The following is a 14,330-nucleotide window of genomic DNA, read 5'->3' as shown; positions in this document are numbered from 1 at the left end:
GGTAAAGCTCACCATTCAAAACATGTTGGGGGCACAAATCATGACCAATTGTGAGAGATATCTAGGACTACCAATGGTAGGAGGCAAATCCAAGGTGAGCACCTTTAGGGAGGTACAAGAGAGAGTAGCAAAAAGAGTGATAGGATGGAAAGAAAAACACATATCAAAGGCGAGTAGAGAGGTGTTAATCAAGACAGGCAAAAGTAATCCCAAGTTACTCCATGAGCAAGTTCAAAATCCCAAAAAAGATTTGTGATGACATAAATTCTGTGCTAGCTAAATATTGGTGGGGCAAACAAGAAATGAGAAGAAAATTCAATGGATAAAGTGGGAGAAATTATGTAAACCAAAGGAGAAAGGAGGAATGGGGTTTAGAGACATTCATGCATTTAATCTCGCTATGCTAGCCAAACAAGCATGGATATTAACCCAAGATACCCAATCACTTTTTTTCAGAGTATACAAGGCATGGTACTTCCCTAATTGCTCATTTATAGACCCAGCTTTGGGACATAATCCTTCCTTTGTGTGGCGGAGCTTACTGGAGGCAAGGGAATTAATTCAGGCAGCGGCAGTGTGGAATTAATTCAGACCTGAAGCGGACAAGAACATGAGGGTGAGTAACCTATTCAACGCAGCCACTAGGCAGTGGCATACGCAGGTACTACTCAGCACGTTCATGCCTACCCCTGTGACAGAGATTCAGCTCATCAACCTCATCAAAACAAGCAACCAAGATAGGCTAATCTGGAAGGAAAATAAGAAGGGTGCATTCTCAGGGAAGACGGCCTTTTAAGCTGCCTTAAGGCTGAAACAACAAGAGCAGGTGGAGCACTCTTTGGCCCAGAAAGACAGAAGATTGTGGAACCATATATGGCAGTTAAATATACCTCCCAAAGTCCAAAATTTTGTATGGCGTGCGTGCTTTGATATACTCTCTACTCGCGCAAACTTATGTCGAAGGAAAGTACCACTGAACCCAGCTTGTGTAATATGCCAGCAACACGACAAAACCGTGGTCCATGCTTTATGGGGCTGTCCATTGGCAAGAAATGTATGGGCGCCGGTAAAGGGCATGATCCAGAAACATAACTCTGAAGTGGAGGACTTTTATATCCTTGTGAGAGAACTGATGGGGATCCTTGCGACAAAAGAATTGGAGGTATGGACGACAGTATCTTGGTCTATTTGGAATGCATGCAACAGGTACCTGTTTGACAAAAAACAATCTCAACCTTCAGACATTTTGCATGGAGCGTTGTCACTATTGTAGGAATACCAAAGACTATGTCAATAGAGGAATACAATGTGGGGTTGCAAAAAGTATATTTGTAAACTAAGCTTCCACATATGCCCATGCTGGGTATTTGATTGGATTGGCTGTACATGATCAGCCAATGTTGTATGATGTAACACAATACTATTGCTTCAATAAAATTCTATCTCTTATTGTCAAAAAAAAAAAAAAAAAAATTAATACATTAATGAATGTAAACGAAGAAGGTGGTGTCCAATACAGAACTTTACTTCAAATGAGAGTTATACAATTGTGATATTAAGATAAACTATCAAAACATATTAACACTTGCACTCGGATACCCCAGATATGATAAATTTGTGTTTATTCAAATATCAAGTTTTAAGAAATTACTACGCTGATTCACTAGCATCAAGCAACAGCTTCAACTTCTAGCCATATAAGGCAAGTTTATTAATGCATATTAACCAGTTATTATTTACAAAATTGCTTGTCCTTGAGATGAGTCACATTATGCTTCCAAAGTCTCAATTCTTATGTACAACATATATAGTACTCTACAAGAAGCTGAATGTTATTGCTTGTAAGTTGCCAAAAGACAATACAACTTACTTTGATATCCTAAAATGACTAATTTGGATGTTTTCAACATTGAGTTTCTAGAAATTACTTCGCTTTCTGTGAGTTATAAATTTGCCCCAGCTGTATGCCCTATATTTAGCAGGGTTTTGCTCACAATTGTCAGCTCCTCCAAGGGCTCACCATGGTGTAGGATGATGCATGTAAGAAAAATGCAATGGAGAACCTTTCCCTCTCTGAGTTCACCACCACCTACGCTCCACCCTCTCATACTCGTCATTGGTCCAAACCTGCATAATTTTCCTTCTTTGAGTGAAACTGGTCAACAATAAAAGCCCCCAAATACATACCAATTCCAATATAGGGATAGTACTAATTTAATTGGACTACAGGACTAGTACTTATATCAATATGTTTTGTATATATGCTTACATAGAAACATAGACATAAAACGATTATACATATTTGATGCTTTAGACATAGTAGACAGTGTAAACGACATACTTTTGTCAAATCCTATTATGTAATATCTTTCAATTTTCCAAGGAAGAACTTTGCTTGTAAATGGTTCCTTGGGTTTTTAGGTAAATCATGCACCTAGTAATTGTTATGTGTTGGTGCAAATACAATGATAATAGAAATAACACAAAGAGAAACTGAATAATACTTCTAAATTTTATTACTTTAAAGAGAGAAATTACACAACACTATTTGGACTGAGGCGCGACACTCGCTCTCTTTAAAGAGATTCAAGCCCTTCGTTGGCTAAACTTTGTAACCGGTGCAGACCATCTCTGACTTGTCTCCCCCAACATACAATAGCCCAACAAGTGTTGTATGGCTAGAACAACCTCTGCACAAAGTGTTCGAGCTCAAATCTCCACCAGAAAGAACACCTTTCTTTAAGCCTCCACTCTTCACCTCCCCCTTGCGCGCATATCTAGCCCAATATACAAAACAATACATTTTAGCCCATTAATCACCACAACTAAAAAGAATAAAATAGCATCTCTCCTTTTTAATATGGGGATTAAACATTTTCACTAACTTCTCATCTTCCATATTCACTCCCACATCTTTACATTTATGTTATAACATTTATTTATTTTAATTACTTAATATTAAAATGCTCCAACAATCCCCCATTCATTTTAATATTAAAATTTTTAGTTAAAGAGAGATTACCAGGCAAAGATGGGTCACTATGCATCATAAAGGCGGGTCACTATGCATCATAAAGGTGTGCTCTACATTGAATCTTCACTTAGTAAAACAGCGATCTCAACTCTAGAGTCGTAGTGGTCTTTGACTTGAACTAGGACTGCTTTAGGGAAATTAAGCGTCACTGCTTACACATAATAACCCAGGTGTTGACATGAGCTTTTATAGCTAGCACTTTACGGCTGTGTGCTGATCCCAGTTTCATGAGTGTATTTGAGACTAAGTCCAAATCTCATAGGAAGTGGCCCCACCCCCACACTCACATAGGTGAAATTTTGTCAAGGGTGCTTTTGTAATTCTGACACTCCACTCATACAAGCTACAAATTTCATTAAGAATTTTTTAACTTATCCTCTCCACATTATAGGATAAATGCACTTACATCAAAGGGATGAACAATTAAAAAAATTATTTACAAAATAAATAATTAAAAATAAATAAATTGTGCATTTCTTACAAACATCATATGATTTGTTTTTCCCATTGAACCCAATTTTCAGGATCTCTGGTCCTTAGGTTGGGTATCCTCATACATGGCTCATGATTCTATGGACTTTAGTCCCACCCCCCTTGATGTATTCCAGACTCTATCTTTTGCCAAGGCTTTGGTAAATAGATCTGCAAAATTATCATTAGATTTAATATAATCCACAGTTATGATGGTACCACTCAAATAAGATCGCACGGTATTGTGCTTTCTTCTTATAGGTCTGGATTTACCGTTGCAGTAACAGTTTTTAACTCTACTAATTGTAGCAGTGCTATCACAATGAATTAATATAGGTGGAACTGGCTTTTCCCAAACTGGAATTTCATATAACAAGTATCTAAGCCAATTTGCCTCTTCACTAGCTGAAGCTAATGCAATTAATTCAACTTCCATTGTTGAATTAGCAATTATTGTTTGCTTTTTAGATTTCCAACAAATAGCACCACTACCTAAGGTAAAAATATAACCAGTGGTAGAGAGAGAATCACCTGACAAAGTATTCCAATCGGCATCACTAAAACCTTTAATCACAGCAGGGTACTTTTTATAAAATAAGCCATAGTTTTTGGTACCAATTAAATATCTCGTGACTCGTTCAATAGCTAGCCAATGATCTTTACTAGGCTTGCTAGTAAATCTGCTAAGCAATCCTACTGCATATGCAATGTCAGGTCTAGTACAATCAGTTGCATAACGCAAACTACCAATGATACTAGCGTAATCCTTTTGATTAAAAATCTCTTCATCATTATTCACAGGAAATAAATGAACACTAGAATCAAAAGGAGTAGCTACACTTTTGTGATCATGAAGATTATATTTTCTCAATATTTTCTCAACATAATGTGATTGATCAAGATATATTCCATCACATGCTTTTGTAATTTTCATGCCCAAAATAAAATTAGCCTCACCAAGATCTTTCATATCAAAATGGCTTTTAAGCATATTTTTTGTCTCATTTATAACATGCATATTTAAGCCAAAAATCAACATATCATCCACATAGAGGCTAATAATAACATGTAAATTATTCAATAATTTAGAATAAATAAATTTATCACATTTATTTGATTTATAACCATTCTCAATCATGCAAGAATCAAACTTTTCATGCCATTGCTTAGGTGCTTGTTTTAAGCCATATAGGGATTTAATTAGTTTACGTACCTTGCTTTCTTGTCCATGCTCTACAAAGTCTTCGGGTTGATCCATAGAAATCTCTTCCTCTAGGTCCCCATTTAGAAAAGCAATTTTTACATCTATTTGATAAATTTTCAATCAAAAATTGCAGCAATAGCAATTAACAATCTAATAGATGTAATTCTTGTTACCGGAGAAAAAGTATCAAAGAAATCAAGATCAGCTTTTTGTTTAAAGCCTTTTGCAACAAGTCTAGCTTTAAACTTATCTATTGAGCCATCTAGTTTTAACTTTTTTCTAAGGACCCATTTACAACCTATGGTCTTACAGCCCAGTGGAAGATCTACTAATTTCCAAGTTCTATTAGAAATTAGAGATTCCACCTCATCATTTACAGTCTTTTTCCAAAATATAGCATCAGGTGATGTTAAAGCCTTTTTAAAATTTTGAGGATTTTCCTCAATGTTAAAAACATAATAATCAGGACCAAAATCCTTTTCAACTCTAGTTCTTTTACTCCTTCTAGGTTCCATTTCAAAATTTTCTTGATTTTGTAAATGTAAAGTAGAAAAATTAGGTTGTGACAAAATATTTTCTTCACTCCCACTATTTTTCAATTTAAAAGGAAATTTTTCTTCATGAAAAATTGCATCACCAAATTCAAAAATTATTTTATTTTCAAGATCAAAAAACCTATAGGTTGCACTATTAATCGCATAACCAAGAAAAACACAAGTAGTAGCTCTGATTCCTAATTTAGGCATTTTAGGGTTCGTAAGCCTTACATAAGCAAGACAACCTCATACTCTCAAATATCCCAAATTTGGCTTATGTCTTTTCCACATCTCAAAAGGTGTGGTGTGTGACTTTTTATGTGGCACCCTATTCAAAACATGACATGCAGTTAAAATAGCTTCACCCCAAAAATGTAAAGGTGTACCAGATTCAATTAACATGGCATTTGTTAACTCAATTAAAGTTTTATTCTTTCTTTTAGCAACACCATTAGAAGTAGGTGAATATGGTGCAGTAGCACTACAACAAAATGTACTTTCAGTGACGAAAATTAGTGAGGAAATATTTTTCATCGCTAAAAATACAGCTTTAGTGACGAAATATGAATTTTGTCACTAATAATGAAAAAAATTATAACATTTAGCAACGAAAAATAAATTTCATCGCTATTGTGATCTGAAAAATGGGCGCAAGTGGAGGGAAACTTTGGCACAAGTTTAATTAATCTATACCGACGAAATATTTCGTCGCTAAAAGTTGAAATTTTTAGTGACGAAATATTTTGTCACTGTAGGTATTGATGTAGATAGTATTAGTGACGAAAATCATTTCGTTGCTATAAGGAAGAATTAGAGACGAAAAATATTCATCACTAAAAATAATAATAGTTTTGCACTTATATGTTTTTAGTGACAAAATCATAATTCGTCACTGAAAGTATGATTTAGCAACGAAATATGAATTTCGTCTCTAAAAATCTTAACAAAGCCTGGACTTTAGTGACAGAACTGAAATTCGTCACTAAAAAAACCAAAACAAAACAAGAGCCAAATAACCAAGACATAAGGACCGCACCAAATAACCAAGACATTTCAATACCTAAGCCATTTCGGTTAAAAAGAAAAAAAAGAAAAAACCTAAGAGCCATTTCAATAAAAAAAAACCAAAAAACCCAAACCAAGAGCCACCATCGCCAAAGCTCAATCGTCGCCGGTAAGCTCAACCTGTCACCAATAAGATCAACCATCGCCGATAATCTCAACCCATCGTCGATCCATCCTTGCCTTACCGTCGCCGATCCACTTCGCACCATCACCGATCCACTTCGCACCGTCACCGATAAGCTTGCTACCATTTGCGACGCTTCAGCTTGTGACGGTTCGTGACGCTTCAGCTTGCCGGCCATTCGCGACGCTTCAAATCGTGGGTGTTCGTGACGCTTCAATCCTTCGCCGACCATTCGTGACGATTCAGTCCTTCGCACTATCTGTTACGCTTCCGGCAACGCTTTAGTCCTTCGCACCATCAGCGACGCTTACGACGACCCTTCGCCTTCCACCCAGCCAGTGACTCTTTGCGTCCCACCTAGCCGGCGACCCTTCGCCTTCCACCCAACTGACGACCCCAAATGTGTAATGGGTATTTTATTTTTTTTTCCTTCTGAGTTAATATTTTTGTTAATTTTTGTTTAATGATTTTTTTTCCTTTGGGTATTTTTGTTTAATGATTTTAAATGCTTGATGTTAATTTTTTTGTTTAATGATTCTAGTATCTTTGTTTGTGTATATGCAGAATGTGTATGTATATTTTATGAAAATTTCGTGTTCTCTTGATGTGATTGAAATTGGAATTATTGAATCAATTGTTAGGACATGTAGTGTGAGGAGCATCCAGCTCGTTAAGGCCACTGCTACTGAAATACCTCCTATAGTTCCAAGTATGAATGCAAATTACACAAATTATTTGTATTTTAAATTTCTCTGTGATGCGTTAGTGATTTTGTGCTTGTTTGGTGGTCACTTTTATGTTTATTTGTTTAGGATCAAGGATTGGTGGGAAGACAAGGATTGGAATCAACGGTATGTTTTCCTATGTGTACTGATGCATTAATTAAATGAATATTTATAGTTGACTTGAAGATTGGATGTTAATGTGAGGATTTATAGATATAGATTATTGTGATTTATAAAGGGGTTTATGGGTTTGCACATTGTTTAAGTGTTGAGATATTTCACAGTTTTAATAAATTCTGTGGTTTTTCATTGTTCGCTTATGGTTCTATTATTAAGTAGTTTAAAGGGTTTAGTACATGATAACAGATGTCCCATCTATCTTGGTTATGGAATATAAACTCTGTTTGTTATGCGCAATGTTATAAGATGTAGGTTGGACTGCTGCCCTCATCACTTTTCTGATTGGTGTAAGCACTACCTGTATTACATGTGTAAGCTATGAGTTTGTGTAGTAATTTATGAAAGGATCATTTTCAAGACTGAAGTATTTATAAATTTAACTTTTTTTTTTTTTTTTTGCAGGCTAAATACACATTGTTTGCAATAACTTTGGATTTTTTTTGAAAGTTGTAAGTTTAGCTTGAGCAAAGTAAGTAAATTTTAGTTAAAAACTTATAAAACTTTATACTTGTGATGTTGGAAATTAGATTTGTGGTGGTACGTTGTGTTGGAGCAAGTGGGTGGCTTGCATGGTGTTATAAGGTGGTTTAAATTCATATTGGGAGTGTTTTTAGTTTCTTGCAAATGTGAATGAAACTTGTTGATTAGTAGCAATTGTGTTCCTTTATTCGATTTCAATACTTGTAAGCATTGTACTTGTGATGTTTGTGATTGGTTTTGTGGTGAGTTGTTGTGTTGGAGCAAGCGGGTGGCTTGTATGGAGTTATAAAGTGGTTTAAATACATATTAGGAGTGTTTTTTAAATTCTTGCAAATGTGAATGAGTATTGTTAATTAGATGTGATGAATATTACAAGCATTTTGGGGAAACTTAGTAGGGTGTGTATTTAAGTGGTAAGATAGTGATTTTGTTGCTCAAATGCATTTGTTCTGATTTGCCTATATGAGAATTTGAAGGAATATTATTGACCCGAAGGCTTTTTTGAGCATTTGTTACTCGTTTTGCTTGTAATTTCGTGTGGCACTGTGTATTTATTAATGAGTTAACTCTTCTTCTTATAAGTTATCGATTTCCATGATTTGACATTGCCTAGTTTGCACCCATTTCCTTTATTTATTTATTTTTTTAATACTAAACTATATGAATGAAGCACCATCGCATAGTGGTCATATCAATTTTAGTAGTTAAATGCTTCTTGCTTGTGTTGTTAGACATTGGCTTGAGGTTAGAAATGTATTGTTAAGCGTTCTCTGTATCTTGTTCTTAAAAAAAAAAACATTTCTTTAGAGGCAATATAGAAGATATTTTTAGGGTTTTGTAGATTGAATTTGATCTCTATCATGTTGATCCCCTATCCCTCCCTCAATTGTGTGCTTGATTTTCTATGAAATGCACTTATGTTATTTAATTTTTTGCAAGGGATTCCCGGGGGATTTCTATATGCTTGTATTACTGCAAGGTCCTCATCTACATATTAAATTTCTTGAAAATTTATACTTTACTGATAAATTTGGCATGGTAGTGCAACTTTTTATTTTTAGAGCATTTCATTTATACACCAGGGTGACTGTGTAAGCAAGTTGTGCAGTCATTTATACATGCTTGTGGTCATTTATACATGGGGTGACTGTCTAAGCAAGTCGTGTAGTCATTTCATGAATTTAGAGCTATGATAATGGATTAGCCTTCTTTTTTTGTGAAGCACATTGAAACACATGCTTGTGCTTTGCCGTTTAATGGACTCCTTCCATAGTTTTAGTTCCTATTATGAATTGAAATTTTAGATGAGCCTGCTGACATATATATGCATTTGTTAACCTTTTCTTTTATCCAACTCACTAGTTGGTTTGAATTTTCAATTCCAAGCATGTGAGAGTTAATGCATGTTTGCTTGGTGTATTTTGCCCATATACTTAAAAATATCCTGATGAAACACAGCTGATGTGAGATTGGATTCTTTTTTCTCGTGTCATGTAATTGTTGGTTATTTTCCCAAACTTCTTAGATTTTATTTACTTATTTTGTGTTGGTGTTCTATCTGTAATTGTTATGTATTTTGAATCTTGTGTTCAGTATTGTTGGTATTTGAGACAAATGGCATCTCCTCCCTCTAAAATAAGTGGAGGGTGAGGTTACTGCCATCTTGTGTGGATCATGAGTTATGTATACATATATTTAAAATATCCCATGCCTTGAGGGACTTTCACAGTGTAATATCAGTGGACATTTGCTCCCCCCCCCCTCCCCCTTTCTCCCTCCAGCACAATTGCTACTCTTAATGCATTGTTAGAAATGTTTCTTATAACATAGTTAATGTTTTTACTTTACGATTTTAACGAAGTATTGTTCTTATATTTGTGCAAATTTCTTATTTGTGGCTTTTAGGGGATTTACTTTTGGCATTACTTGAAGACATATGAGGACATCTTCGGTTAGTTCTAAAATAGGGTTTAGGTAGAGTTATTATATGTATTGCAAACAATTATTGTATGGAAGGAGTTTGAATTGGATACTTGTTTTGTTTTTTACTTGTGGAATGTATGGATCTTTTTTTATAAATGTGTTGTTGAAATAAATATGTTATTCAAATGTGAGGTTTTAATAATGTAATGACAGGTTACAGGTTAATATCAAAGCCATGAAAAAGAAAAAACAGAAAATACGTTTTAGTGATGAATTTTTTCGTCACAAATATAGCAACAAAAAATTGTTTAGTGACGAAAATTTTGTCACTAAATATAGCAAAATTTTGAAAGAAATGGTTTTAGTGACGAAAATTTTCGTTACTATATATGCTTGGATTTTTTTAAAAATAGTTTTAGTGACGAATTTTTTCGTCACTATATGTACCTGAACATAGTTTTAGTAACGAATTTATTCGTCACTAAATATGATTTAGTAAACTAAAGTGTTTTTAGTGACGAAATATTTTCGTCACTAAATAGTGTTTTTAGTGAGGAAAACATTTAGTGACAACATTTTCATCACTAAAAGTTATTTTTATTTTTATTTTTTAAATCAAATCGGACTTTTAGTGACAAAATTTTTTGTCACCAGGACTTTTAGTGACAGGGCTACAGTGACAAAATGAGTTTCGTCACTAAAAGTCCAATTTCGTCACTAAAGGTCCTTAGTGACGAAAAACTGGACTTGTAGTGACGAATTTTTTGGTCACTGAAAATACATTTTGTTGTAGTGGTTTCATGGATAATTCCCAAAGACTGAACAAATGAGTTGAATGCATTTGATTCATACTCACGGCCTCTATCATTTCTTATTCTTTTTATTTTTCTACCGAATTGATTTTCAACTTCCTTTAAAAAATCTTGAAATTTTTCAAAAGCATCACTTTTATTTTTCAACAAATAAATAGTTGTATATTTTGAGAAATCATCAATAAAAGTGATAATATATCTATTTCCTCCATGAGTTAAAATTCCCTCAAATTCACATAAATCGGAGTGAATTAACTCAAGCAATTTGGTATTTCTTACAACATTTTTATGAGGCATTTTTGTAATCTTAGCTTGACTACAAGTTTCACATTTTTCAAAATCTTTTGACAGTCTTGGAATTAATCCTAAACTACTCATGATTCCCACATATCTACTATTTATATGACACAAACAAGCAAGCCAAATATTAATAGAAGAAAGCATATAAACTAAACTGGTAGATGCTTTATTATTCTCAACATTCAATTTAAATATTTCATCGCAAGCATAACCCTTGCCCACAAATAATTCCTTTTTAGTGATTACATAATTATCAGATTCCATAGTTTGCTTGAAGCCAGCCTTGTTAAGTAAAAAACTTGACATCAAATTCTTCCTCATGGACGGAGTGTAAAGAACATCTTTCAATGTTAGCACGCGTCCAGAAGTGAATTTCAATTCAACCTCACCACTCCCAAGAACCTTGGTTTTGCTAGAGTCACCAAGCATAACAGTTTTTTCTTCTTCAAAAGGAGTGTACAATTTGAACCAATTTTTGTCATAGCAGACGTGCCTATTAGCACCAGAATCTGCCGACCACCCTTCAACATATTGCACCATATTGATGTCTGTAATCATAGACACTAAAGGCTCTTTGGTTACGTTAGCCTACGGGACAGATTAACGTTTCCAAAATTTGCAAAATCGAGCAATATGCCCACTCTTGCCACAGACAAAACAGGATCTATTAAATTGATCTTGTGAAGGGGGTCCTTGGTTCTTATTGTAATTTTTATTTGGGTTTCCCATTCCTTGAGGTCTATTATTATTTTTAAAGGCTCTCTTTTTAGGCTTCAATTGACCATTTCTAGGAAAATGATTTTTGGGCATATTATTATTGGCTAAAATAAGGTTTACCTTAGTGGTGGAATTACCATTGCTATCTTGTGTCATAAGTGCATCTTGTCTTCTAGCCTCCTCCTCCACATAGATGCATGTGATCAAAGTCTCCAAGGATGTCTCCTTTTGATTGTGCCGCAAAGTCTTTTGGAACTCCCTCCAAGATTGTGGTAGTTTGTCAATTATGCCAGTTACCACCAAATTGTCTCCAATCTTTATGCCTTCGGATCTCAATTCTGCCACAATCATTTGGAAGTCTTGTGCTTGATCCACCACCGATTTTCCATCTACCATTTGGTAACGGAAAAATCTGCTAGCAGCATACTTCTTTGCACCTGCTTCCTCGGTATTATACTTGCTTTGTAAAGCTTTCTAAATTTTCTTAACAGAATTGTAAGTTGTATCATAATAATCATAAAAATGATCGTCAAGACAATTCAATAGATAAGAGCAACAATTATACTAATCTTTTGTATATTTATCTATTTTTTCTTGATGAAGAATATATTCTTCATCACTTATCTCATTGGTAGGAACTTTTGATGGATTCTTGTCAGTGAGGATGTAGGAGACCTTGATAAGACTCAAGTAGAAGAGGACCTTTTCTTTCCACCTCTTGAAGTGGGCTCCCTTAAAGTGAAAGGGCTTGTTAAGATCTCCAACAGGCTCATTTGGTTTCTCTTGTGTAGATTACATGTGTTGAATCTCCTTAAAATTGTTGGTGCAAATACAATGATAATAGAAATAATACAAAGAGAAACTGAATAATACTTCTAAATTTTATTACTTTAAAGAGAGAAATTACACAACACTATTTAAACTGGGGAGCGACACTCGCTCTCTTTAAGGAGGTTGAAGCCTTTGGAAGCTCCACCAGAAAGAACGCCCTTCTTTGACAAGAATCTCTCTTTACATTTATATTATAACATTTATTTATTTTAATTACTTAATATTAAAATGCTTCAACATTATGTGACAGCAAGCATGTTGTACTTAGAAAACTTAATTTGATTAATTGAAAATTGTACCTGAGTAGTGTCACCAACGTTGATATAAGCATCTGGGATGGATTTGACTCGAACCCACTATCCATCTGTTTTCCGCTTCGCTTCCAATCCTCCAACATCATCTTCGTTAAGGATGGTCAAGACACCACTATCCTGGTGTCTACCAAGACCAAGAGCCAAATGAGCGGAAGGGCAAGGGTTATAGTGATTGAGTCTGATGTAGCTGGGTTGATCTTTGAAGAAGCCATGGAACCTATCTGCTGGCAAGCCTAGGCTCAGAGCAACAAGTTCCATCAACTTGTAGGCTAGCTTTACCATCTTTTGAGAATATTCTTGGCGTACGTCCCTGTTTAGTGGTCAAGGGAATCCATCAGTTCAAATAGATTGAATCCTTAATATGTCCTCAAACTAGACTTCAAATTTGTTTTTCACTCCAAAAGAAGAAACAGTTTTTTGCATAAACTTCTCCTATTTGTTAGTAGTATTTATTGCATGACTCAAACAACAATCCATACTCAATCAGCACTCATATGGAAGAAAGAGATTAGTATTAGAGTGAAGCCAAATTTGATATATTACCTTGTCAAATGATCTAGTATACATCTTAAAATACAGATTATTATTATTATAATTATAATTTAAAATCTCTCTCCTTTAACTGTCTATTCAAATCATTTTCCATTTGTCGCTAAAGGGTCATTTAGGTAAAAGCCTTCTTTGCACCTCCTACTTAGTGCTTAGTATTGGTTATTTCTAAAATTGAGAATTTGTTTCCAATCATTTTGAAAGTCTTTATGCTTTGTAAGCAAGAATCAGACCAGCATTTCCTTTCAAAAGGAAGGAAAATACTGTAGGAATGCTACAGCATAAAGAATCTCCTGAAAGAGTTCCAATGACTTCTCATATTGTTGTTGTATACCCCAAGTCAAAAAACATGGAAGATTGAAAGAACTTTTTGTGCGCATCTTTCAAATTCTAAAATGGCTTTTTAGCTTATCATGGGCATAATATGTTTTTAAATTTTTGTAACCAAAAGCTACTTCACTCTGTTGGTGGAATGATGCTCTAAGGCTTCACCACCAAGAAATTTTTTTAGTGAACTTTGGTGACTGTAACACTGGTTTAAGACCTTGAACAGACTTCATTTATGTAAATGATTGTTGGTCATGTTATGTGATTAACAGGGGCAAGGATGTTAGTGCTGGGAACAAAAGTCAAGGTTTCACTCATGTCTTAGAATCCACCTTTGAGAGTATGGAGGGTGTTGCAGAGTATATTGCTCATCCTGCTCATGTTGATACGCAAATGTGCTCCTGCCTCATGTGGAAAGTACCTGGTGATTGACTACAAACCCACTGCGGTTCATTTTGGATTGGAAGGGTGATAGAAGTCATCTTAAATCCTGTCACCATATCTGAATTAAAATGCAAAACCGATGGTGATGAATTTATTTGAATTTATGTATTTTTCAATGGATGTTGTAATTGTTACTCATGCTGAGGTAAATGTCTTTATTTATTATAATTGCACATCAGAAGACTATTTGCTTCTCTATAACTCTTATTGCTTTTTTTTTTTTTCTTTTTTTTTTTTTTTTTAAAGTAATATGAACCTATTGGGCTTTTGGTATTTGGATAAGGTAATCTACAA

The 14,330-nt window shown here is 34.6% G+C and overlaps 1 pseudogene; it reads right to left on the bottom strand.

Annotated features, from left to right (window-relative positions):
* Positions 1 to 1,866: 1,866 nt before the first annotated feature.
* Positions 1,867 to 13,645, bottom strand: LOC112033769 (gibberellin 20 oxidase 3-like; annotated as a pseudogene).
* Positions 13,646 to 14,330: the final 685 nt, after the last annotated feature.

This window comes from Quercus suber, unplaced genomic scaffold, assembly GCF_002906115.3.
Source record: "Quercus suber isolate HL8 unplaced genomic scaffold, Cork oak 2.0 scaffold_60, whole genome shotgun sequence".
NCBI lineage: Eukaryota > Viridiplantae > Streptophyta > Magnoliopsida > Fagales > Fagaceae > Quercus > Quercus suber.
This window is presented reverse-complemented; position numbering and strand designations above follow the sequence as displayed.